The 23,869-nt window shown below is 36.7% G+C and overlaps 1 protein-coding gene across 5 annotated transcripts in view; it reads left to right on the top strand.

Moving 5' to 3' along the window:
* The window catches only part of ADK (adenosine kinase), a 502,519-nt gene that overhangs the window by 43,829 nt on the left and 434,821 nt on the right, over positions 1 to 23,869 (top strand). The gene's annotated exons all lie outside the window — the stretch shown is intronic.

The following is a 23,869-nucleotide window of genomic DNA, read 5'->3' on the forward strand; positions in this document are numbered from 1 at the left end:
TCAACCCACTGTGCCACCAGGGAAGCCCTATATATTCTTAATACTAGACCCTTAATAGGTTTATGATTTGCAAACGCTTTCTCCTATTATGTGGGTTATTTTGACTTTCTTGAGAGTATCCTTTAATGTGTAAGTTTTAAATTTTGATGAAGTCCAGTTTATTTTTTCTTTTGTTGCTGTGCTTTTGCTGTCATATCTGAAAATCTGTTGCTAAATCTAAGGTCACAATGATTTATGCCTATGTTTTCTTCTAGGAGGTTTAGTTTTAGCTCTTAAATTTAGAGCTTTGATCCATTTTGAGTTAATTTTTGTATCAGATGTGTGGTAAGGGTTCACTTCATTTTTTTGCATGTGGAAATCTAGTTGTCCCTGCACCATTTGTTGAAGAGAGTTTTCTTTTCCCCATTGAGTGGTCTTGGCCCTCTTAAAAATCCGTTTTGACCATAGGTGTTTGGGTTAATTTCTGGCTTCTCGGTTCTATTCCATAAGTCTGTATGCTTGTCCTTATTCCAGTACCACACTGATTTGATTACTGTAGGTTTGTAGTAAGTTTTGAAGTCAGGAAGTGTGAAGCCCTCCAACTTTGTTGTTGTCTTTCAAGGTTGTTTTGGCTATTCAGAGTCCATGCAATTCCATGTTACTTTAGGATCAACTTGTCCATTACTGTAAAAAAGGCAGTTGGAATTTGGAATGGGATTGCACTGAATCTCTAGATCAGTTTTAGAAGCATTGCCATTTTAACAATATTAAGTCTTCTGATTCATGAACAGGAGATGTCTTTCTTTAAGTTGTTTCAACAGTGTTTAGTAGTTTTAAGTTTAGAAGTCTCGCATTTCATTGGTTAAACTTAATCCTAAGTATTTCATTATTTTTGATGCTACTGTAAATGGAATTGTTTTCTTAATTACATTTTTGGATTGTTCATTGCTAATACATAGAAATACAACTGATTTTGGGGGATAACCATTTTTAACAAATTCTGTTTTTTAATGTCTTAGAGATTATCTTTATAACTCTTCATCTGTATAAATTCGAGTGTCAAAGGATCAGGCAAGAATTTATAAATGTGTAAATTTGCCCTATTGTAATATAATAGGAAATAGGTTGAGGCGCCAAGGACAAACTGGAGAATATCTTATCCTAAGAAATTCAGATACAGATTTTTAAAATATACTTTGCTAATCAGAAACACTCCTGCATACAATTATGTTAATGGTTTTACTTCTGATTGCCTTGTACTTTTAAATGATATACACACATTAAAATATTTTCTTGTATCAACTTTCAATAGAATCCTTAGACTTCTCATTATATAGAATTAGAAGTGCCTCTGTTCTTCCGTCTGCTACTTCGCTCCTTTAAAGTTCTGTTAACCTTCTACTTTAACTCCTGACTCTAACTTCTACTCTAACTTTTAACTTTCTAACTTCTGTTTAACTATATTTTTTATTTTAATAAAGATTGATATGTTTTCATTCTGTTAGCTATCTATAATTGTCTTACCAACTTTGAATACAAAGTGGTAGTGAAGATTGAAAATCATTTAAACATACTTAATACTACTATCACTGTATTTATCCCTTTTTTCAGAATTAAATAGTATACTAAGAATGTAGAGTAGGTGTAACGTTTGGAATGTAATTAGAGCACTTAACTCTATTAACAAACTAAAGAAAGAAAAATCACATTGTAATCTCAATAGATAGAAAAACCATTTGCCAAAACTACTATCTATTCCTGATAAAGTTTCTTATAGCATTCTTAGAATAGAAGGGAACTCCTTTAACCTCATAAAATTTGGGTTAGGGAAAAGCCTACTAATAACATAATTCCTAATGGTGAAAGTCTGCATGCTTTCCCCTAAGATCAGAAACAATTCAAGGATGTCCACTCTCACCACTTCAAAATGTATGCAGTGGTCCTGAAGATTCTGTTCAGGACAATCAGGCAAGAAGTAAAAGACATCCAGGTTGCAAAGGAAGGAATAAACTGTTTTTATTTCCAAAAGGCATGATCATTTATGTAGAATAACTGATGGAATCTACAAAAAAAGCTACTACCTGATTTCTAGAATTATTATAAAGCTACAGTAATCAAAACAGTGATATCAGTGTAAAGTTTGATGGCATAGAATAGAAAGTCCAGAAGTAGACGCATGCAGAAATGGACGACTGTTTTTTTTGTAATTAATTAATTTTTGGCTAGGTTGTGTCTTCGTTGCTGCACACGGGCTTTCTCTAGTCACAGTGAACGGGGGCTACTCTTCGTTGCGGTGCATGGGCTTCTTATTGCCGTGGCTTCTTGTTGCGGAGCACGGGCTTCAGTAGTTGTGGCATGCGGGCTCAGTAGTTGTGGCTTGCAGGCTCTAGAGCACAGGCTCATTAGTTGTGGCGCAAGGGCTTAGTTGCTCAGTGGCATGTGGGATCTTCCTGGACCAGGGCTCCAACCTGTGTCCCGCTTTGGCAGGCGGATTCTTAACCACTGTGCCACTAGACAAGTCCCTGGACGACTGATTTTTGACAAAGGTGCAAGGCAGTTCAGTGGAGAAAGGATTGTCTTTTCAACAAATAGTGCTTGAACAATTGGTTATCCACATGCATAAAAATGAATTTGGATCTGTATTTTGTACCATATACAAAATTAACTGATAGAACTAAATGTCAAGCCTAAAAGTGTAACACTTCTGGATGATAATATAGGAGAAAATCTTTGTGGCTGTGGTTTAAATCAGAATTTCTTAAATGTAGAACACCAGAAGTATGTTCTATAAAAGAAAAATTGATAAGCTGGACCTTTTCAAAATGAAAATTTTTACTATTGGAAAGACACTGTTATAAGAATTAAAGGACAGACCACAGGTTTGGAGAAAATCTTTGCGTATGTCTGATAAAGGACTACCAGTCAGAATACATAATGAGCTCTCAAAACTCAATCAGAAAAGAAACAACCCAATAAAAAAATGGGCAAGGGATTTGAACATTCACCAAAGATATATGGATGGCAAATAACCACATGGAAAGGTACTCAGTCTCTTTCATTATTAGGGAAATGTAAATTAAAGATACAGTGAAGTACTACCACACATTTGTTAGAATGGCTAAAATTTTAAAACAAAGCATACCAAATGTTGGCTAGATAAGGGAGGAACTACAGCTTTCTTCTCATGGGGAGTTAAAATGCTGCACTGAATTTCAGTTTAAAAAGTTAAACATACATCTATTTGATCCAACCATTTCATTCTTAGATATTTACCCAAGAGAAGTGAAAACATGTGTCCATACAAAGATGTGTTCACTAATGTTATGGTGATTTTTGTTTTTAATAGCTAGAACCTGAAAGTTATCTAAATGTCTACCAACAGGTGAATCTTTAAACAGATTGTTTACCCATACATTAGAATTCTAGTCAGAAATAAAAAAGGAATAGTTTGGATGAAACTCAGAATAATTGAGTTCATTGAAAGAAGCCTGACAAAAAAGAATACATACTTTATCATACCATTTATATTGAGATTATAGGGAATTCAATTTATAGTGACAGAAAGCAGATCATTGGTTTCCTGTGCAATATGCCAGGGTGTGGTGGAGGGCAGGAAGGAGAGATTACAAAGCAGGAAGGAGAGATTACAGAGAGACAGGACCGAGCTTTTAGGAGTATGTTCATTACCTTGATTGTATAATGATTTCATGAGCATATACATGTATCAAAACTTATCAAATTGTATACTTTAAATATTTAAGATGTATGTCAGTTACATGTCAGGAAAACTTTATAAATAGAACAAAATAGAATCAATTGACATGAATTTATGTGTTTAAAGTTAGAACTCCTTTGTTTGCTTAGTGTGAGATGTTTTGCCCAGGAAATCAACTAATTGATTGTCACTGTTTTAAAAAAATTCTAATAGCATACAAAAGTACAAAGAGGAAGTAAAAAATCTGAAATTTTATGACGTGTAACCAGTGTTAAACTGTTTTGATGAACATGCCCCAGACATCTATGTATAACCCAGAGAGATATTGTATATGTTTGTGTTTATGGGATAATACTCTGTGTAGTCTTAGGAAATTAGCTTTTTTTTCACTGTACACTATGTTTTTAAAGGTTCATGCAAATATGATCAGAGTGATTATGATGTGGCAGCTGTGTGCTGACACTATTGGGAACTCAAATAGCTTCTTTGTTTCACTAGCAGCTGATCCCAAATGGCCAGCTGAAGTCTTATTTTTTTTATTTTAGGAGGGTTTTAATCAGTAAAACTGACTTTTGAAATCAGTACTTGGAGATAAAAGGCACGTTTTTGAACTCTAATCATAAAAAGTAGAGCATTCTCTTTCTTATATTCCTGACCATTTCTTCCAAAATACACTTGAAAGTGTTCCATATCATTTCAACAGACTGTGTTTAACTTATGTTTTAGACCATGTTTAGATGAGTGTTTTATATTTGCACGGTGTAAAAATAAATTATCCAGGAATAATTTGCTAGGTACTATAACAAATGAATTAAATATATACTTATTAGTATCTTACACTATAAAAATGAATTAACTGTTAAAATTCTTACAAAGTATTTGATTTTGTGATTGATTTTTTTAAAAAAAGTACTTGGCCTTTTCAGTTAAAAAAACAATTATTGTAAAACTAGTACTAGTTAAAAAGTAAGCTAGTACTGAAGGTTTTTAAGGAAAAAATCAGTTCTTTGCTGCATCTTCCATCTTTCCCCTTGCTTTTACCCCATTCTGCATAAGTGCTGTTTTTCCAGAAGATTTTAAATTCTATTAGCTGTTTTTTCCTGGTATCTGCCTATTTCTAAATAATATGCTAGTATTTGTGTGATTTTTCATAAGGGTGATTGATTGGACAGGCAAAGGACAAAAGTTCCTTTAATGTTAGGAAAGGATACAAGAACATGATTCCATTAGGAAGGATTCCAGAATAGAGGATACAATAGAACTGTGTGGAGGGGCACACTTGGTCTTCAAGTCACTGGGAGAATAGATGACCAAATCTTGTTACTGGGTGATGGTGGAGAGGATTCCCTCTGACCTTCTGAGAACTTTGCTTTTGCAATTCTCAACAGGATTTATACACTCTTGATTTTTTTTTTTTTAATTGTTGGAGGGTCTCTGATTACTTTTGTCCTTGCTAAACTTGTCAGAAAGCCTCTGCATTCCTGAATGCTTACTGGGAGAATAGGTGAATTGGCGGTTAATGTCTCATAAATACCCATCCACCTAGCCGTCCTAAGCTTAGGGCTTTCTGAGGTCTATCTCTCTAGCTATTTCCATATTATATATAGTCTCTGTTATGATACCTAAGGATTTAGCTCTCTTTCACTCACACCATTTCCTCTTCTTCATCTTCCCCATTTTGTTATATTACATTAAAACATATAAAAAATGGTACAAATGAACCTATTTACAAAACAGAAATTGAGTCACAGATGTAGAAAGCAAACTACGGTTACCAAGGGGGAAAGGGATGGGGGGAGGGATAAATTGGGAGATTGGGATTGACATATATACACTACTATATATAAAATAGATAACTAGTAAGAACCTACTGTATAGCACAGGGAACTCTACTCAGTACTCTGTAATGACCTATATTGTAATAGAATCTGAAAAAGAGTGTGTGTGTATATATATATATATATATATATATATGTATAACTGACTCACTTTGCTGTACAGCGGAAAATGACACAACATTGTAAATCAACTCTACACCAATAAAAAAATAATTAATAAAATAAATAAAAATTTAAAAACCAGATCAGTAATCATTGTGAACAGAATTGTAGTCTTTGATTACTTATAAAACTTTTTTCTTTCAGTGTATCTTGTGTTCATTTGCACTATTTTCTATACACTTATTCAAATTTTCAATAGCCACTCTATTAAGTCTGTAATGTGCCTAATAAGCATTCTCCCCTCTACCCGTTCTCCTCAAAATCAGTAAGTCTATCAACCTCTTTTCCTCTGGTGACCTCCGTTCTTCAGTTCTCCATCTTTGTGCTCCAAACTGAACTGGTTGTGTTGCTAGACTTGTCTTTTTTTTTCTTTTCTTTTCCTTTTAAACAGCAGTCTTCCTTTATCTCATATCTTCTTTATTGGTTTTCTGTGTGTGTGTGTGTGTGTGTGTGTGTGTGTGTGTGTGTGTGTGTGTGTATAGCATATCCATCAGAGAAGGAGTGCATAAGCATATGTAAGGTAATTTTTTGAATCTTTGTATATGTCTGATGATCTTTAAAAATTTTTTCCCCTCACGTCTTATTGATTGGTTAGTATAGAGTTTTCTTTGAGAATTTTGAAGGCATGTGCCATTGTCTTGCAGTATCTAATAGAACTCTTTATATTACCAGTTTTTTCTCTATGGAAGCTTTTAGAATTTTTTTTTTGACCTTGGTATTAGTAAATTATCATTATTAACATTTTGTTCTTGTGTTATGGATGCATTTTTCCCTGTGTGTCTAAGTGTATTAGAGTTGGTTCTGTTTGGTTTTTGAATGTCTTTTCTTTCCTGCTTTATCTTTGTTCTCTGTGGATTTTTCTTTTCTGGTTGTTTATTGTGGCCTTTCTGCTTCATGGTGGAGCCTTTCCTCCAATATTAGGTGATCTTTGGCTGTCTGTTCTTATTTAAACGTAAGACATTAAAACTTATTTTGTTTATTTGCAAAGGAATAAGAAAAAGTCTGGAAGGATATGTTCTAAACTCCAGCGGTCATGGGAGGGTGGGTTGGCTAAGGTGGGTACTTTTATTTCAAAATTCTATACAATTTAATATTTTTGTAACAATCCTTAATTGCTTTTATGAGTTTTTTTTTCTTAAAGCTTTAATGAAGTTATCTGTTGCTATGTAATAATAGTTATCTATTGCTATGTAATACATAACCACAGAACATGGCTGCTTAAAGTAACAAACATTTAGTCTTTCACAGTTTCTGAGGGTCAAGAATTTGAGAGTGTGGCATCGCTGGGTGGTTCTGGCTTAGGGTCTCTGATGAAGTTGTAGTCAGTCTGTTGGCCAGGGTGGCAATCATTTCAAGGCTCAACTGTGGCTTCCAAGCTCGTTGATACTGTTGGCTGGCCTCAGTTTCTGAAGTGCTGTTGGAGTGAGGGCCTCAGTCCCTCACTTCATAAATCTCAGAGTGTCCTAAAAACATGGCAGCTGTTTGGCCTATTGCGAGTGACTTGAGAGAGAGTAATAGTGTAATTTTCCCTAGATGGAAGCTGCAGTCTTTTTTTTTTTGCGGTACGCGGACCTCTCACTGTTGTGGCCTCTCCCGTTGTGGAGCACAGGCTCCGGACGTGCAGGCTCAGCGGCCGTGGCTCACGGGCCCAGCCGCTCTGCGGCATGTGGGATCCTCCCGGACAGGGGCACGAACCCGTGTCCCCTGCATTGGCAGGCGGGCTCTCAACCACTGCGCCACCAGGGAAGCCCTGCAGTCTTTTTTATAACCTATTCTTGGAAGTAACATGTCATCATTTTCGCCATATGCTTGTTATTGGTCATACAAACCAAACCTGGTATAATGTGGGAGGGCACTACACATGGATTTGAAAAACAGGAGGCAGGGATCCTTGGGGGCCAGAAGGCAGGCTGTGATCGTCAGCCTCCAAGATGGCTCCTGATGATCCCCTCTTCCTGGCATTCTCGTGAGTAGTTCCCTCCCACATTGTACTGTGGCTGATCTGTGTAACCAGTGGCATAGGGCAGAAGTGATGGTATCCTACTTCAGAGATTATGTTGTAAAAGACTGTGTCTTCCATTGTGGCTGCTCTCTTCTTTCTCTCGGACATTCAGACACCTTGTGAGAGGCTCACATGACTGGAGGTAGAGGCCTCAGGCCTATAGCTATTGAGGAACTGAGACTTGCCAACAACCATGTAAGTGAGCTGAGAAGTGGATTCTCCATTCTCTGTTGAGCCCTGAGATGATTGCAGCTCTGGCTGACAGCTTGACTACAACCACGTGAGAGACCTTGAGCCAGAAAAACTCAGCTAAGCTACTCCTGGATTCCTGACCCTCAGAAACTGTATGGGATAAAGACTGTTGTTTTAACCTTCCAAGTTTTGGGTGAATTTGTTACATAGCCAAAGAACACTAATAAATAAAGCCAAAAAGTTTTTTTTTCAAACACACACACACACCCATACCCCACATTCAAAACCTCATTGGCAGGTTGGTATATGTGGGTTTGAAACCGCTAGGTGGCGTTTCAGGGGGCTCTGAGGAGCTCTGGTTCCTTATGTCTCAGCGCAGAAAGAATTCAGTGAGAGGCAAAGTGATAGATAAGAAGTGAGTTATTAGAGTAGGGCGCTTGTGAGGCTTACAAGTGGGCAGATGAGAAGGTGCTGCGCCCCAAGAACTTAGTGGGCTACAGTTTTATAATCAAAGGAAAAGTGGGAGGGGGAGAAGACCACCTTCTTCCTCATTCTTGAGTAGACATCACACTTCCATCATCAGTTCCTCCTCTGTGTCGGGCGGGGGAGTTTTCTTGTCCCTATGTGGTCAAACCGGGACTGTCCTGGCACTATGGAAAAATTATTCCATGTCTCAGTACAATGAGGGTCTTTTCACTTTGAAATGTCACCTTTCTATAAATTATGGTTTTTTATGTGTACAGAGAGCATGTCCAAGGGGTCATTAAGGGGGCAGGATGTGGGTCTCATGCCACCATTGTTTTATTGTTTGGGGGCATGTTTCATACTTCTGTTGCATGGTTTTGTTGCTAAGCAAGCCAGCTTGGTTTTGTGGTTAAGCAAACCTGCTTTCTTGAGTGATCAATAACTTATAGGGGTGTCCCATACTTTTTTCTTTACTTAAAATCCTCTGGTAGGATTAACTGTTTAATTACCTACTTCGTCCCTTTACTCTGTCCCTATCAGGTTGGGCTTGTTGACTGATGGGACTTTATTGTGGCTTGGTTATGCTAAAAACCTATTTTGGGGGGGTGGGGTGTGACCCTTAATGTTAGTATCTGAAAGTCTAAAGAGTCTGTTCAGTTTCTTTACAGAAAAGTCTTCCATTTTCCTTTCTGAAGGTTTAAGCTTGGCTGCTTTATTCTGAGTTGGCCAGGGAAAGGGGGCTAGAGGTACCATAATTAAGTAGGCAGTTTCACCTGTCTCTCCCTATTCCCCCTGGTTTGCCTGTTGTTCCTTAGTTCTGAGATACTTCTCTTTGGTTTCTTGAGGGAATAAACCTCTAATTTATCTCTAATTTATTTTAGGAATTGTAAGTTGTGATGGTGAGATGGTAGTCCATTCCCTTAGTTGTAGCTCCAGGCTTTATCTGTATCCTCTGAGATTTAGGGTTTCTGCAGGTGGACTAAGCTTGCTTATCATAAGTAGTCTCTTTCAGTTGCAAATAAGATTTTAGTTTCTTTAGCGTTGCTGAGTTCCTTATCTGCTTTCCTTTTTCTGAAAATTTGTGGAAACCTTTTGACCATTAATGCTTAATTACATTAGTATTCTTTTTGCTCCTGTAGGTGTTTGCCTTTTTTTGTGCCTTTATTATCATTTTAACAGTCTTGGAAGGAAGAGTAGATAATCTTTCTGCCATACATAAGTGGAAGTCCAAGGGGTGTGAGTGTGTGTATTTCACTATTAGTATATGTACTATAGCAGGAAATGTATAACCGTGGACTCATAGGATTTTTGAGACAAATTGGAATTTGGAGATAATTTAGTCTTCTTTATTCATTTTACAACAGTGGAACAGGCTCAGCAAAGTTAGATGTTTTGCCCTTGATTACAGTTAGCATTGCAAGCCTGAGATGGAATCTGTATCTCCTGACCCTATTTGTTTCTTTTTCTACCATGCCACACTAATTACCTTTATTTTTTAAACAGATGATTAAATTATTAACAGTTTGAACCTATTGTACAAACTAAGAATTAATAACTACATGCCAGATTTTGGGGATTCAAAATGGGTAAGCCTGGTTTCTATGTCAGAGCAGTCTCTGGATAAATAAAAATGATTTTCTTACTTTCCTTTAGTTCATATCTTTTGTTGATTACTGGCTTCATCTTTTGTTTTAACTGTTTAACAGTTTGTGTATTTATGTGATGATCTTAACTTATGATTTGCCAAACAAGCAGTGTTTTGAATAAAAGAGAGGGTTTTTTTCCCTTAAATTTACAATTTCCTTTGACTTTCTTGGCTCTCGTTACTCTCTTCTGCTTTCTAATTTCTTACTTGAGAGGAAGCTCAATATATATATTTTATTGTACTAGGTTTACAATTAAATATCCATAGTATAAGCCTTGCATGCAGTGTTTATAAACATTGCTGGGGAGAGAGGCAATTAAGGAAAGTATCTTACTAAATCTTTTCTATATACAGTAAGCTCTTGGTGCAAAGGAACTGCACTATGCTTTTTTCTTACATGACTCTTGGCATGGTGCTGGATACATGTTAGGCACTTGGTGAATAGTGTTTGGCTGAAAAACATTTTTTTATGAAAGGCTTTTTTTAAAGTGGAGTTTTAAGTGTTCAATGTTAAAAGTTAATGAGAGGGCTTCCCTGGTGGTGCAGTGGTTGAGAGTCTGCCTGCCGATGCAGGGGACACGGGTTCGTGTCCTGGTCTGGGAAGTGAGCCATGGCTGCTGAGCCTGCGCGTCCGGAGCCTGTGCTCCGCAACGGGAGAGGCCACAACAGTGAGAGGCCCAAGTACCGCAAAAAAAAAAAAAAAAAGTTAATGAAAGAATTGATATTTTCTTCACATACATTTTTGTGAAGATATATTTTTCACATGCTATGTTTGTCAAGCTTTTCAGAGCAGTTTTTTAAAGAACAAGAACCGTCATATTCTAATGGTCTTTGCACACTGGACTGGTATACAACAAAGGGTTGAATCTAAAGAAGGGCCATGGAGAATCCATCTGAAAAACTTTCAAGAGTAAGGAGAAAAAACAAGAGTATAATAATTTTTAACAATTATTGTCTGACAATAAAGCATTATTCAACATGATTGGGTACGTTTTTATATGGTATTAGTTTAGTCCTCATGATAACTTTATGAGGTAGTTATCCTCGTAAAGAATAACAGAGCTTAAGTCATTTGTTCATGACCAAAAAATGTATCAGTCATTGTGCAGTAATTTGAAATACATGCTTGTTTTAATTGTAAAACCTGTATTCTTTATTTTCTACTATCTTACTATGGAAATATTAATTCGAAAGTGAAAAACTCAATTATATATCCAGATTTTTTGAGTGTAAATTAAGTAGATACATAAAGGCTCATAAACAATGAAATTCTATTTTCCTTTTAGTATAGAGTGTAGATGAGAAAAATGTGTGTAGTTTGCTCCAAAAATTGTTAACATTTATTTATTTTTTTTTTTTTATAAATTTATTTATTCATTTATTTATTTTTGGCTGTGTTGGGTCTTCGTTTCTGTGCGAGGGCTTTCTCTAGTTGTGGCAAGCGGGGGCCACTCTTCATTGCGGTGCGCGGGCCTCTCACTGTCGCGGCCTCTCACTGCGGAGCACAGGCTCCAGACGCGCAGAGCTCAGTATTTGTAGCTCACGGGCCCAGCTGCTCCGTGGCACGTGGGATCTTCCCAGACCAGGGCTTGAACCCGTGTCCCCTGCATTGGCAGGCAGACTCTCAACCACTGCGCCACCAGGGAAGCCCCAACATTTAGTTTTAATTAGTGCATCAGATTAATAATTTCTTTGTGAGAGATTGAAAGACTCAACAATTCTCTTTTTGACTGAACTTTCAAAACAGTGCACTTCTTATGTTGGGAAGATGGTATGTTGTCTACAATTGACCTGTTTCCCCAATAGAGCAAGCATGGCCATGATTCAGAAATATCAACTAGATAATTATTTGATATTCAAAAGTTAAATTTCTTCTAGAGTATCCTAGTCTTTATTTGAAGATTGTAAAGCTGGTTTTTCCCTTGAATAAGAAAAAATTAGGATCTGAGAAAAGCAGAATTAAGTTAGTTTTGGTGTATCCAATTTGCCAAAATATTACAACTGAAAATAAGTAGGACACTTGTGGTAGGAAGTAGGCTATTGAGAATAATCTTTTCCAGCATATTGAAGAGACACAGTGGGTATGAGGAGAGGAGGAAATATGGAACATATAAATACTTCCAGATGAGTATTGGTGTAATTATGGGGAACAAAGGAAAGGAATGTATTAATAGGGATGGAAAACAAATATGTAAGACAGATTTGCCTTAATTTTTCCTGACACCATATAAATACCACAGAAGTAAGAGGAATGAGAGGATTAATGAAATGGTAATTGGGAAATAAAAGTCATCATTAGAAATAAAAATACTCAGTTTTAAGAAGGGAAGCTAGAGTAGTTCAGGAAATGTGTTTCTCTCACAGACATAAATCCTTAATAATATAATGATATGAACCTTAGGTAAATCTTGATTAATGTAAGCATACATGAAAGATATTACTTAATGTTTACTCTAAAAATACTCAAAGTAAAGTTGGTCATAAATTTCAATGCTGATTATTCAATGCCAGAAATTTACAGGTGAATTATTTGTATAAGCTAAAATGAATTACTTTGATAAATGATGTATATTAGGTGTGAAGGTGAAACAATATTTGGAGTGTCAAGTGAGACTCCTTATATACAGTTAAAAAGCTATCATTGTTTTGTTTAAAACTAATTGTGAGGTGCTCTGACACTTTTGTAGTTAAGTCTCTGTATAGCTATTTTGCAGTATTTTCTTCTACAAGTTATAGCATTATGCTTTGTGTATTTAGATCCTTAATTGATCCTGAATTGATTTTTGTATATGATGTGAGGTAGGGATCTAGTTTTTAAAAAGATTTTCCTTTTAGGGAATCAGCTATTATATTACTATATTGTGAATAGGCCAACTTCTACCCACTGATCTGCAATGACAATTTTTGTTTATCTATAGTCTGGTCTCTGGCTTCTTAACTTTTTTTTTTTTTCCCTTCTAGTCTGCTTGTCTGTCCTTGAACTAATATAGCCCTATTTTTATTTTGTTACTAAAGCTTTACACTAAGTCTTGATGTCTGATAGGGCAAGTCCCTACACTTTGTTTTTATTCAGGAATTTTCTTAGTTGTTCTTGGCTCTTTTCTTTTGTCCACAGATTTTAGAATAAGCTTGTCAGGTTCTACAAAAATTGTTTCTGGGATTTTGTTTGGAATTACATTACCTTTATAGATGAATTTGGGAAAAATGAGATCTTTAACATATGAGTTTTTCTATCTATACATGTATTTCTCCATTTAGTTTATGTATTCTTTTATATATTTCAATAACAGATAGGCTCTAAGTACATTAGATACAGGGTTGCAAAATGAATAGTTTTGATTTTTTAGACTTACACATCTTATGGAGTGGTCATTGCTAAATTTGTTAGCTTCAAAAATTATAAAAATAAATGATTCTTGGAAAAAATTCAAACCACGTAGAAGCGATTAAAAGTAAAAATGAAATCTGGGGTAACTTACTGTCTCTGCAGCAGTGGTCCACTAGTACTTTCTGCAATGCTGGAAATGTTGTATATCTGTGTTTTCCAATATGGTAACCAGTAGTCACATTTAGCTTTGAATGTTTGAAGTGTGGTTAGTGCAACTGATGTGTTTTTTTTTTTTGGGCTGTGCCGCAAGGCCTGTGGGATCTTAGTTCCCCGACCAGGGATCAAACCCGTGCCCCCTGCAGTGGAAGCACAGAGTCTTAACCACTGGACCGCCAGGGAAGTCTGACCACTGATGTATTGAATTTTAAAATTTTATTTTATTTTAATTAATTTAAATTCAAATAGTAATGTGATTAGTGGTTATAGTATTAGACACTGTAGCTTAGGTCTTATTGCAAAATTTAGTTTTCTTCATAAGTGTACATTTTTGTTAGGTTTATTCTAGGTATTTTTAAAATATAGTTGTTGCTATTGTGAGTAGAATTTTTTTTCAATAACTTTTTTAGATTATTTGTGGTATTTGGAAAGGCTACTGAATTTTGAATATTTCCTTTAGCTTAGTTACCTTTGCCCTTCATTAAAAGAAAGATGATCTTCGGCTATTTTGATTTTTTTTTAATGAATTCTAGATTCTTAGAATTTGAAATAAACTGGTATTGAAATTTGCATTTGAAATAAACTCTGAATCTTTATATTATTTCATATTAAGTAATTGGTTTTGAGTTGTTCTGGAGCTTCTTCAAATAAGACCTAAATTATGGACGCTAAATGAACATAGACTCATTTATGAAGATTTCATTTTGCCCCAGATATTATAAGATGGTATTCCTCGTGGCTTCTCTGATTTTCAGACCTGATTTTTTTTTTTTAAACAACCTTGGTCTGTCTGTCTTTTTTCTTTTTTCATATTTATTTATTTATTTGGCTGCACTGGGTCATTAGTTGTGGCATATGGAATCTTTAGTTGAGACATGTGGGATCTAGTTCCCAAACCAGGGATCGAACGCAGGCCCTCTGCATTGGGAGTGCAGAGTCTTAGCCACTGGACCACCAGGGAAGTACCTCCAGACCTGACTTTTGAGGAAATATTGAGGAAAATGGTATTCTTAAGGCTTACCTAAGCATGGATTCATTTTTAACAGTTCATTTGAGCTCAGTATACATTTTTTGGAGCACCTGCTTTGTGGTCAGCATTTTGCCAAATACTGGGACTACAGTGTTAAATAAGTTTCTTGCCTTTAAGCAGCTAGTAGTGTAATTGAGGAGACAAATGTAGAAAGAAATTGATTCATATACTGTGGCATTATAGAATACAGGTTAAGATTGTGCTCTGGAGTGACTTGTAGTTGTGTGACTTTGGTTATATTTCTTAATCTGTGGAAGCTCAGTTTCCTTGTGAATAAAATAGCAATATTATAGTAGGAATATTAAAATAGGAGTATTATAATGTGAGGATTGAATGAGATAATTTATGTATTTGCCATGTGCTAGCTAATATTATTGGCTACCAGAGAGCTTGGAATGTCTCACATCTCTGTTACAGACAGTGGAGACAACTTGAGGGGGGTTAATAAGCAGGCGGATGACATGGTCAGATTCACGTTTAGAATTCTGTAAATCACTGTGTCTGCAGTATGTCAGAGAATTTGAGGAGATAAATTAGAGGAGGCTGTAGTGATAGACGTGTTGCGAGATGGTGACCTAATCATTACAGTTAGGAGACAATGGGAGAAAGTTCAATAATACTTCAGTGTTATAAAGTTAAGACTTGATGATTGATTTAATGAAAAGGGCAAAGGAGTCAGGGATGACATTCCAATGTTTAGTTTTGGTAAATGACTAGATGTTATTTATAACTGAGTTAGGGAGTATGGGAGGGGGAGGACATGTTAGAGGGGATGGAGAGATTGAGTTGTTTTGTTCATGCATGAGATGAATGTGTGATATCTAGGTGGGCATATTTAGGAGAGAGTTTGATTTATGTTTCTGGTGGGTAGAGAATTCATGGTGAGAGAGATGTGTAATAAACATTATATTTAATTGTAATTTGACATAATGCCATTCAATAAATGTTAGCTATTTTTACCATTATCATCATCATCATTATCACCACCATTGCTGCCACCATTATTATATAGGTAGTGTTTAAAGCAACCAATAGATAAGCCTTTCTAGAGGAAGGGCATAAAGTAAAAGGAGAAGTGGGGTGGAAGATAGAACATTTAATGGATGGGTAGATGAAGAAGTATGGTAGGAGATGGAGAAGAAATGGTGAACTTGTAGCAGGAGAACTAAGATAAGGTCTCACAAAGAATAGTGACTTTGTATGGCAGAGTGGTTAATAATATCAGATGTAACAGATTGGTAACATAAAGCCTACAGGAGTCCACTGGACTTGACAATAGGATGTCAGTGGTGACCTCAGCTAAGTAAATCACAGTGGAGTGACATGTAGGGACAGAATCCAGACTAAAATGTACTTAGAAATATATAGGAAATGTGATACAACGTGGGCTAGTTTTGTTCATGTGGCCCAAGAGCCAAGTGGTGACATCTTACAAGTACCAAATTTAAAAAATTTCCTTTAATGAAAATATGTGGCTGGTTGTTATGAATAATTATCAATGATTTTTTTAAAATACAAAGAGTATAGTTCTATGTGCTTAGGTTTAAATCTAGCTTAATTATTATTTCCTCCAGCTTTCTCTAATTGAGTTTTAATCCTCATCTAGTTGTTTTTTTTTTTTTTTTTTTGCGGTACGCGGTCCTCTCACTGTTGTGGTCTCTCCCATTGCGGAGCACAGGCTCCAGATGCGCAGGCTCAGCGGCCATGGCTCACGGGCCTAGCCACTCTGCGGCATGTGGGATCTTCCCAGACTGGGGCACGAACCCATGTCCCCCGCATCGGCAGGCGGACTCTCAACCACTGCGCCACCAGGGAAGCCCCCCCCATCTAGTTTTTTAATGAGAATTTAAAATATTATTTTCGTAAACCTTGTAACTTATTGCTGTTATTTGCATTCAAACCCCATGGTTTATTCTTTTAAAAAAATAATTAATTATTTAATTAATTTTTGGCTGCCTTGGGTCTTTGTTGCTGCCCGAGGGCGTTCTTTAGTTGCGGTGAGCGGGGGCTACTCTTCATTGCGGTGCGTGGGCTTCTCATTGCGGTGGCTTCTCTTGTCGCGGAGCATGGGCTCTAGGTGCACAGGCTTCAGTAATTGTGGCTCGCAGGCTCTAGAGCACAGGCTCAGTAGTCGTGGCACACCGGCCTAGTTGCTCCGCAGCATGTGGGATCTTCCAGGACCAGGGCTCGAACCCACGTCCCCTGCATTGGCAGGCGGATTCTTAACCAGTGTGCCATGAGGGAAGCCCCCCATGGTTTACTCTTAATCTGTTTCTTTATAAGCCTCTTAAATTTCAGCTTTAGTGAAAGCTGAAATATTAGTAGATTAACACTTTTGATCTCCTTTTTCTTCCTTTCTGTTTTTTTTTTTGTATTTTTTTAAATTGAAGTATAGTTGATTTACAATGTTGTGTTAATTACTGTTGTACAGTAAAGTGATTCAGTTATACATATATATACCTTCCTTTTTTAATATTCTTTTCCATTATGGTTTATCGCAAGATATTGAATATAGTTCTCTGTGCTTTCTAATATGGTTTTTTTTTTTTTTAATTTGCTTTTTTTTTTGGCTGCACTGCGCATCTTGCGGGATCTTAGTTCCCTGACCATGGATTGAACCTGGCCCCTGGGCAGTGAAAGCACAGAGTCCTAACCACTGGACTGCCAGGGAATTCCCTCTAATATGTTTTTATAAAAAAATATTTATTTATTTTGGCTGCACTGGGTCTTAGTTGCACCATGCGGGATCTTCATTGCAGCACGTGGGATCTTTAGTTGTGGCATGTGAACTTCTTAGTTGCACCATGCAACCTCTTAGTTGTAGCATGCATGCAGGATCTAGTTCCCTGATCAGGAATCAGACCGGGTCCCCTGCATTGGGAGTGTGGAGTCTTACCCACTGGACCACCAGGGAAGTCCCTCTAATATGTTTGAATCAACTTTTATTTTACAATTGCAAGAGCCATTTAAACATGTTATGTTGTTTAAAATCTCACTATATCCACATTATCTGTATGATTGATTCTGTCAACTTCATAAAACTTAACAGGAACCATTAGGGTTCTTTGGTTTATATGGTAATATTTGTAGATTTCTAGAATTTTACTCATTTAATTCTCACAGGGCAATCTTAGTTGCAAGTATTTATGGAATATTTTATTATCATCCTGCTATATAGCAAGTCTTAGCTTGACGTTACTATCTGTGACATTGGTAGGGCATTTCATTTATGACTGGGCTGTTCTGGACTTCACAGTCTCTTCAAGGACCTTTCTGAGCCTGAAATTCTAAGTTATGCTAATCTTCAGGGAAAGAACACATCTGAATAAATAGTGTCTGTTTCAGTTTCTTACAAAAGGCCCAAACTTTGTTTTATTACTGTTACTTGTACACTACTGTTGTTCTAGCGTATCTCAATAGTTATCTATAATGTATTAATACATTTTATTTATGTGTTCAGATACTTAATTATAAACCTAAATAATAATACCATTTTCCCATTGCCCATGGTAGGAATGCCATTATTGGATTTTATTCTTTCTTTGCTTCAAGAGTGTCTTCCTTAAATAGCTCAGACAGGATTGAGGGAAGTATTTCTCCTCCTTCTCCTCTCCCCTCCTCCTGTGTCCCCTCTACCCCTCCTTCTCCCTCCGTTCCCACTTCCCTTCTTCCTACTTACTTGTCACCTGTTGCTGTCAATATTTATATAATAAAGTATTTAAATTAAGTTTATTTAAATTTTTTTGTACAAGAAAAGTTTTCATGTAATCTTTGGAGGCTTACAAGTTCATTGGTTGAAAAGTTTAAGTGGAAACTGTATCCGGATGAGTATCATAACCACATTCTAAAGTGTTGTATGTAATTGTTTTTAATATAGTTTTTCTAATTTCAAAATAATATCCTTATTATGTACATTTTAAAAACACAAAGAAAAAATAAAAATCATATGCAATGATATATAATATTTTGATATATATGTTTCCAATTCTTTTTGGGAGTATATTGCAAGCTTTTTCTTTTTTTAAAAAAAATTATTCATTCATTCATTTATTCATTCATTCTGGCCGCGCTGGGTCTTAGTTGTGGCATGTGGGATTTTTTTTTTTTGTAAATTTGTTTATTTTATTTATTTATTTTTGGCTGCGTTGGGTCTTTGTTGCTGCCCATGGGCTTTCTCTAGTTTCAGTGAGTGGAGGCTACTCTTCATCGGTGCGCGGGCTTCTCGTTGCAGTGGCTTCTCTTGCTGCGGAGCACGGGCTCTAGGCTGCGGGCTTCAGTAGCTGTGGCACGCAGGCTCAGTAGTTGTGACGCACAGGCTTAGTTGCTCTGTGGCATGTGGGATCTTCCCGGACCAGGGATTGAGCCCGTGTCCCCTGCATTGGCAGGTGGATTCTTGACCACTGTGCCACCAGGCAAGTTCCAGGATTTTTTTTTTTTTCATTTGTGGCATGCGGACTTCTTACTTGCGGCATGCAAACTCTTAGTTGCAGCATGTGTGCAGGATCTAGTTTCCTGACCAGGGATCAAACCTGGGCCCCCTGCCCTGGGAGCACGGAGTCTTACCCACTGGACCACTAGGGAAGTCCCTCTCCTTTTTTTTAAAAAAAACAATATTGAACCATTTCCCCATGGTTGAACTGTAATTTACTGATGCAGTTGGATACGTTTTGGATGGTGTAATAGTTTACAGTTTTACTTTTCCATAAATTATGCTCTAGTTGACATCCTTGTATACAACTGCCTGATGTTTCCTTAATGGAAATTTGTAGTTGTGCAGTTGTTTCAAAACAAGTGAAATACTTTAACAACCCCCCCCCCCCACCAATCTACTTTTGAGCTAATTTAATTATTGATTTGGTAGAGGTGGAGGCATTCCAAGAAAGGGGGGAGGGGTGAGCCTTTATATCTGTTAAATAATATGCTGGGCCCTTTTCAAGTATTATCTTTTTTTTTGTTTTTTTAAAATTTGTTTATTTTATTTATCTTTGGCTGTGTTGGGTCTTCTTGTTGCCCGGGGACTTTCTCTAGTTGTGGTGAGTGGGGGCTGCTCTTCGTTGCGGTGCGTGGGCTTCTCATTGGAGTGGCTTCTCTTGTTGCAGAGCACAGGCTCTAGGGGCGCAGGCTTCAGTAGTTGTGGCACACGGGCTCATTAGTTGTGGCACATGGGCTTAATTGCTCCATGGCATGTGGGATCTTCCCAGACCAGGGATCGAACCCGTGTCCCCTGCATTGGCAGGCAGATTCTTAACCACTGCACCACCACCAGGGAAGCCCCCTGAAGTATTATTTTTTTTGATCCACATAGCAACTCTGTCACATAGGTAGTTTTATCCTCTTTAGAGAAATTAAATGGCTTTTCTACTTAATGGCAGAATCAGGACAATGACACAGGTCTTTGACTTTCAATCTAATGTAGTTTCATTGACTCAGAGGCTCTCTTTGTGGAGACTAGAGGCAGGGTAAAGAGGGCCCTTCCCTGTGCTCTCTCCTGCTTCCTCATTTTCTGCTGATTGGTGTGTATTTCTTTTCCTTCTGGTAAATTCAGGTAGAAAAAAGGTTGAGAACTACCACTATACCATTTTGCTGTCTCTGGCTTTTTTAGGGACTATGTTCATGTTTGAATCAAGAAATGGATATAAAAGTAGAACATCTGTTTAATCATGTTTTTAGGAAACAAAACCCAACTAAAAAATAGTCTGTGCTTTGTATTATTTTGGAAAAGACGTAGTAGAAAGTTGAAATACAGCGCTCTACTTTCTACTTCCTACTAAGTTGAATTTTCCTTTTGACGTTTATTAATTTAAAACTGAATACTCAGAGAATAAGTTAAATGTAATAGATTCAAAAGGCTGTGTATCTTTTTTTTCTGCCAACAGCAGTTAGGTTGGCAGAACAGCATACATTAAATGAAAATAAGAACTACATACAATTATAGCCCCACATTTAAACAAACATTTAACAAACAAACATTAACATTAAATGTTTCAGTGAGAAATAGCTCCATTTCATTAGTAAGAATTAGGGACCTGATGGTGTATTTACTTTTACATTTATAATTCTAATTTATATCTTGCCTACTTCCGAAATAAATTTGAGGCAGTCCTTTTAGTATATAACTGTGTCCTCAAACCTAGCAGTCTGACTGATTCTGGGTAGTATATGTATAGGTCAGGTTCTTAAGAAGAAGGGTGCAAGAGTCAAGGAAGAGATAAGCAAGATAAAATTGTTAAAAAGCAGCAAAGATGAAGAAATGTAAAGGTTATTGAGATCTGATGGAAAATACCCTGGTTTGGGGCAGGGGAAAATCAGATCAGAGACAGAAATACTATGGGAAGACTGAATGAACATTTTGAAGTTTGGGGTTAGAGAACTAATTTGCCTGGAGGATAGTGCAAAATGGATCTTGCAAATTTATTGTTGAGGACCTGAAGATGTACTCTGTGAATCTGGCGAGTAGAATTTCCCTTTGGGTGATTTGATCACAATTAGGCTATCCTAGTCTGCTTCTTGGCTATACTATGGATCTTTTTTACGGGCCACCTTCACTATTCCCTTCAAATTCTTGTCCTCAGACTTTAAAAGGGAAGGTTGTTCATGGGGAAGGAGCAAAGAAGAGATGAAATAGGAGAGGAAGAGAAAGTTGGGCAACAGATAAAAGCTGTCCGTTTTTTGACTCTCTTATGAAGGAGACTTATTACTCCCTCTTTTCTTTATTATAATAAACATTATACTTAACTTTATTGTAATACTTATCACACTATGAGCAGTTACTTTTATTCTGATTTGTCTACTGAATTGTGAGGTCCTTAAGGGCAAGAAATGTTTGTTCTTTCTCTTTTACTAACCAGCTAGAGAAAGAAGGAAAGTAACATTGAGGTCCTATTTTATATGTACCAAGCACTTTGCTAAGACATAGATATCATCAAATCCACTGGTTGAAACTTTTTAGCTTCCGTAAAAAATTTTTTTTTTTTTTTTTGCGGTACGCGGGTCTCTCACTGTTGTGGCCTCTCCCGTTGCGGAGCACAGGCTCCAGACGCACAGGCTCAGCGGCCATGGCTTACGGGCCCAGCTGCTCCGCGGCATGTGGGATCTTCCCAGACTGGGGCACGAACCCGTGTCCCCTGCATCGGCAGGCGGACTCTCAACCACTGCGCCACCAGGGAAGCCCCATAAAAATGTTTCAATGAACAAGTACTTCCTCACTCATTAAATTAATATTTATGATTTTTATATTGTAATGTTAAATAAAACTGATAAATCACTCTTAGTGCATACTAAATACCATTGTGGTTTGATATCTACCATGATTCATTTATAAAAAGACACAAACAGGCTCTTTTTAAACATTTAAAAAATTTATATTCCTTTCTCTGTTTAAATTCGTATCTCTATTACACTTTTCCCCACCAGATTTTATCCTTATGTGGTGTATTTTTATGCATGGATTATGTTTTGCATGTAATATACTATGCATACATTATGAAGGCAATATATTTTTATGCATGAAAGCCTTTCGTGCATATTGATCACCCTATTGTATGTCTCTGCAACATATATATATGTGAAGTCAAGTTTAAAAAAATTTCCTAGATTTTAAATTGTAATTAGCATATAGTAAAACAACATAAATGTATTAAAATGTTAAATCATTATTAAACAAGAAAATAAGTTATTTTGGAAATGCATGTTTGGGTGAAGCATGAGATGGGTGAAGCTGATCTTCAGTGTTTTTCAATTAATTCAACCTTTTGTAGATAAATAATACTCAATGCTGCAATAAGACAATGGTCAGCATCAATTTTATTTCCCCCTTTTTTCTTTAAGAGGTGTAAATTCTGAGCAATTTGTTTACATAATTAATTGAATGGTAATGCACAGTTTTGTTTTAGTAGTTGTCACTCAGTTATTTGAACTCTTCTGTCATCAAATGATTTATCATCAAAATTATTTTTATTTATCTGTCAGCTGGTAATTTGATTAAGTCCTTCTTCAGTTTCGTTGAAAGCAAAGACTAGAAACCACCTGACTTGCCAGGGTCATTAGAGTCATTAGAGATGTGCAGTTCTGGGATGTATACCAAAAAAGGCTTTATTAAGTCTTCTTAATATAATTATATTAGGTAGTAATTATATCTATTAGTGTTTTACTTATAGGCATTGTTCAGGAGCTATTGAGAAAAGCTAAATATTGTTAACTTCAGTATACCTATGTCAAAAGGATATTTTTTTGATAAGATGTTTTTATCAGCTGCCTTAAACTTTTTTTTTGCCTTAAACATGTTTTAACCAAAGCCATTTATTCAGTTTAAAGCCATTGTCTGCCTTGGAACCTTGCTGGCAAAACTGTTCTTTCATTGTCAAAACAATCAGATTGACTTTCATGATCTAAGAAGTCTGACTTTATTTTTCAGTTCAAATAAATGATTTGATTTGTGTTCCTGTGACAGCCATGTTTGATATTTAATCCTTGGTAGATAAATGGAAGGCAAGGAGACTTGTTTTAAAAGTGTGTTGCTTGGGGCTTCCCTGGTGGTGCAGTGGTTGAGAGTCCCCCTGCCGATACAGGGGACGCGGGTTCGTGTCCCGGTCCGGGAAGATCCCACATGCTTCAGAGCAGCTGGGCCCGTGAGCCATGGCCGCTGAGCCTGCGCGTCCGGAGCCTGTGCTCCGCAACGGGAGAAGCCACAACAGTGAGAGGCTCAAGTACCGCAAAAAAAAAAAAAAGTGTGTTGCTTGGAAGAACTGTCTTTCTTGTTCTTTTTAGAAACTCTCTGAGCTTTGCTTCACAGAACTCTCCCTGAAAAGTAATGTAATCTTGGATGATGAACATGGGCTAGAAATGATGAACTTTTTAAATGAAAATTGTAACCAACTTCTGCCCCATTCTATAATATATCTGAAAATAGAACATCCTATCACAATTACTCATTTTTAATTTCTATCTTCATTCTTTACAGTAATTATAGAACAGGAAGCCCTATAGTCACTTTGTAGTACTTTAAGTAAAGAAGGCTTTGCAGACAAAATATTATGAATCATTCCTTGTTTAATACTTCAGAGATTTTTATATCTAGGCAATGCAGTACGGTTTCATTCAGGATGGATGAGAAGTATGCCATTCTTTTTATAAAGTGAGTAAAGACTTGTGGAAGGGGAGTCAAGTAAGGAGAATTTGGATGACCTCTCCGTTTAGACCTCTGATCCATTGTCAGGGAGATTAGTTTTAGGAAAGGAATGAATACAAGTGGAAATTGAAGACCTGTCCATTGTTGTTTATCTATTTCAGTGTACTCCT

This window comes from Phocoena sinus, chromosome 16 (assembly GCF_008692025.1).
Source record: "Phocoena sinus isolate mPhoSin1 chromosome 16, mPhoSin1.pri, whole genome shotgun sequence".
Taxonomy (NCBI): Eukaryota; Metazoa; Chordata; class Mammalia; order Artiodactyla; family Phocoenidae; genus Phocoena; species Phocoena sinus.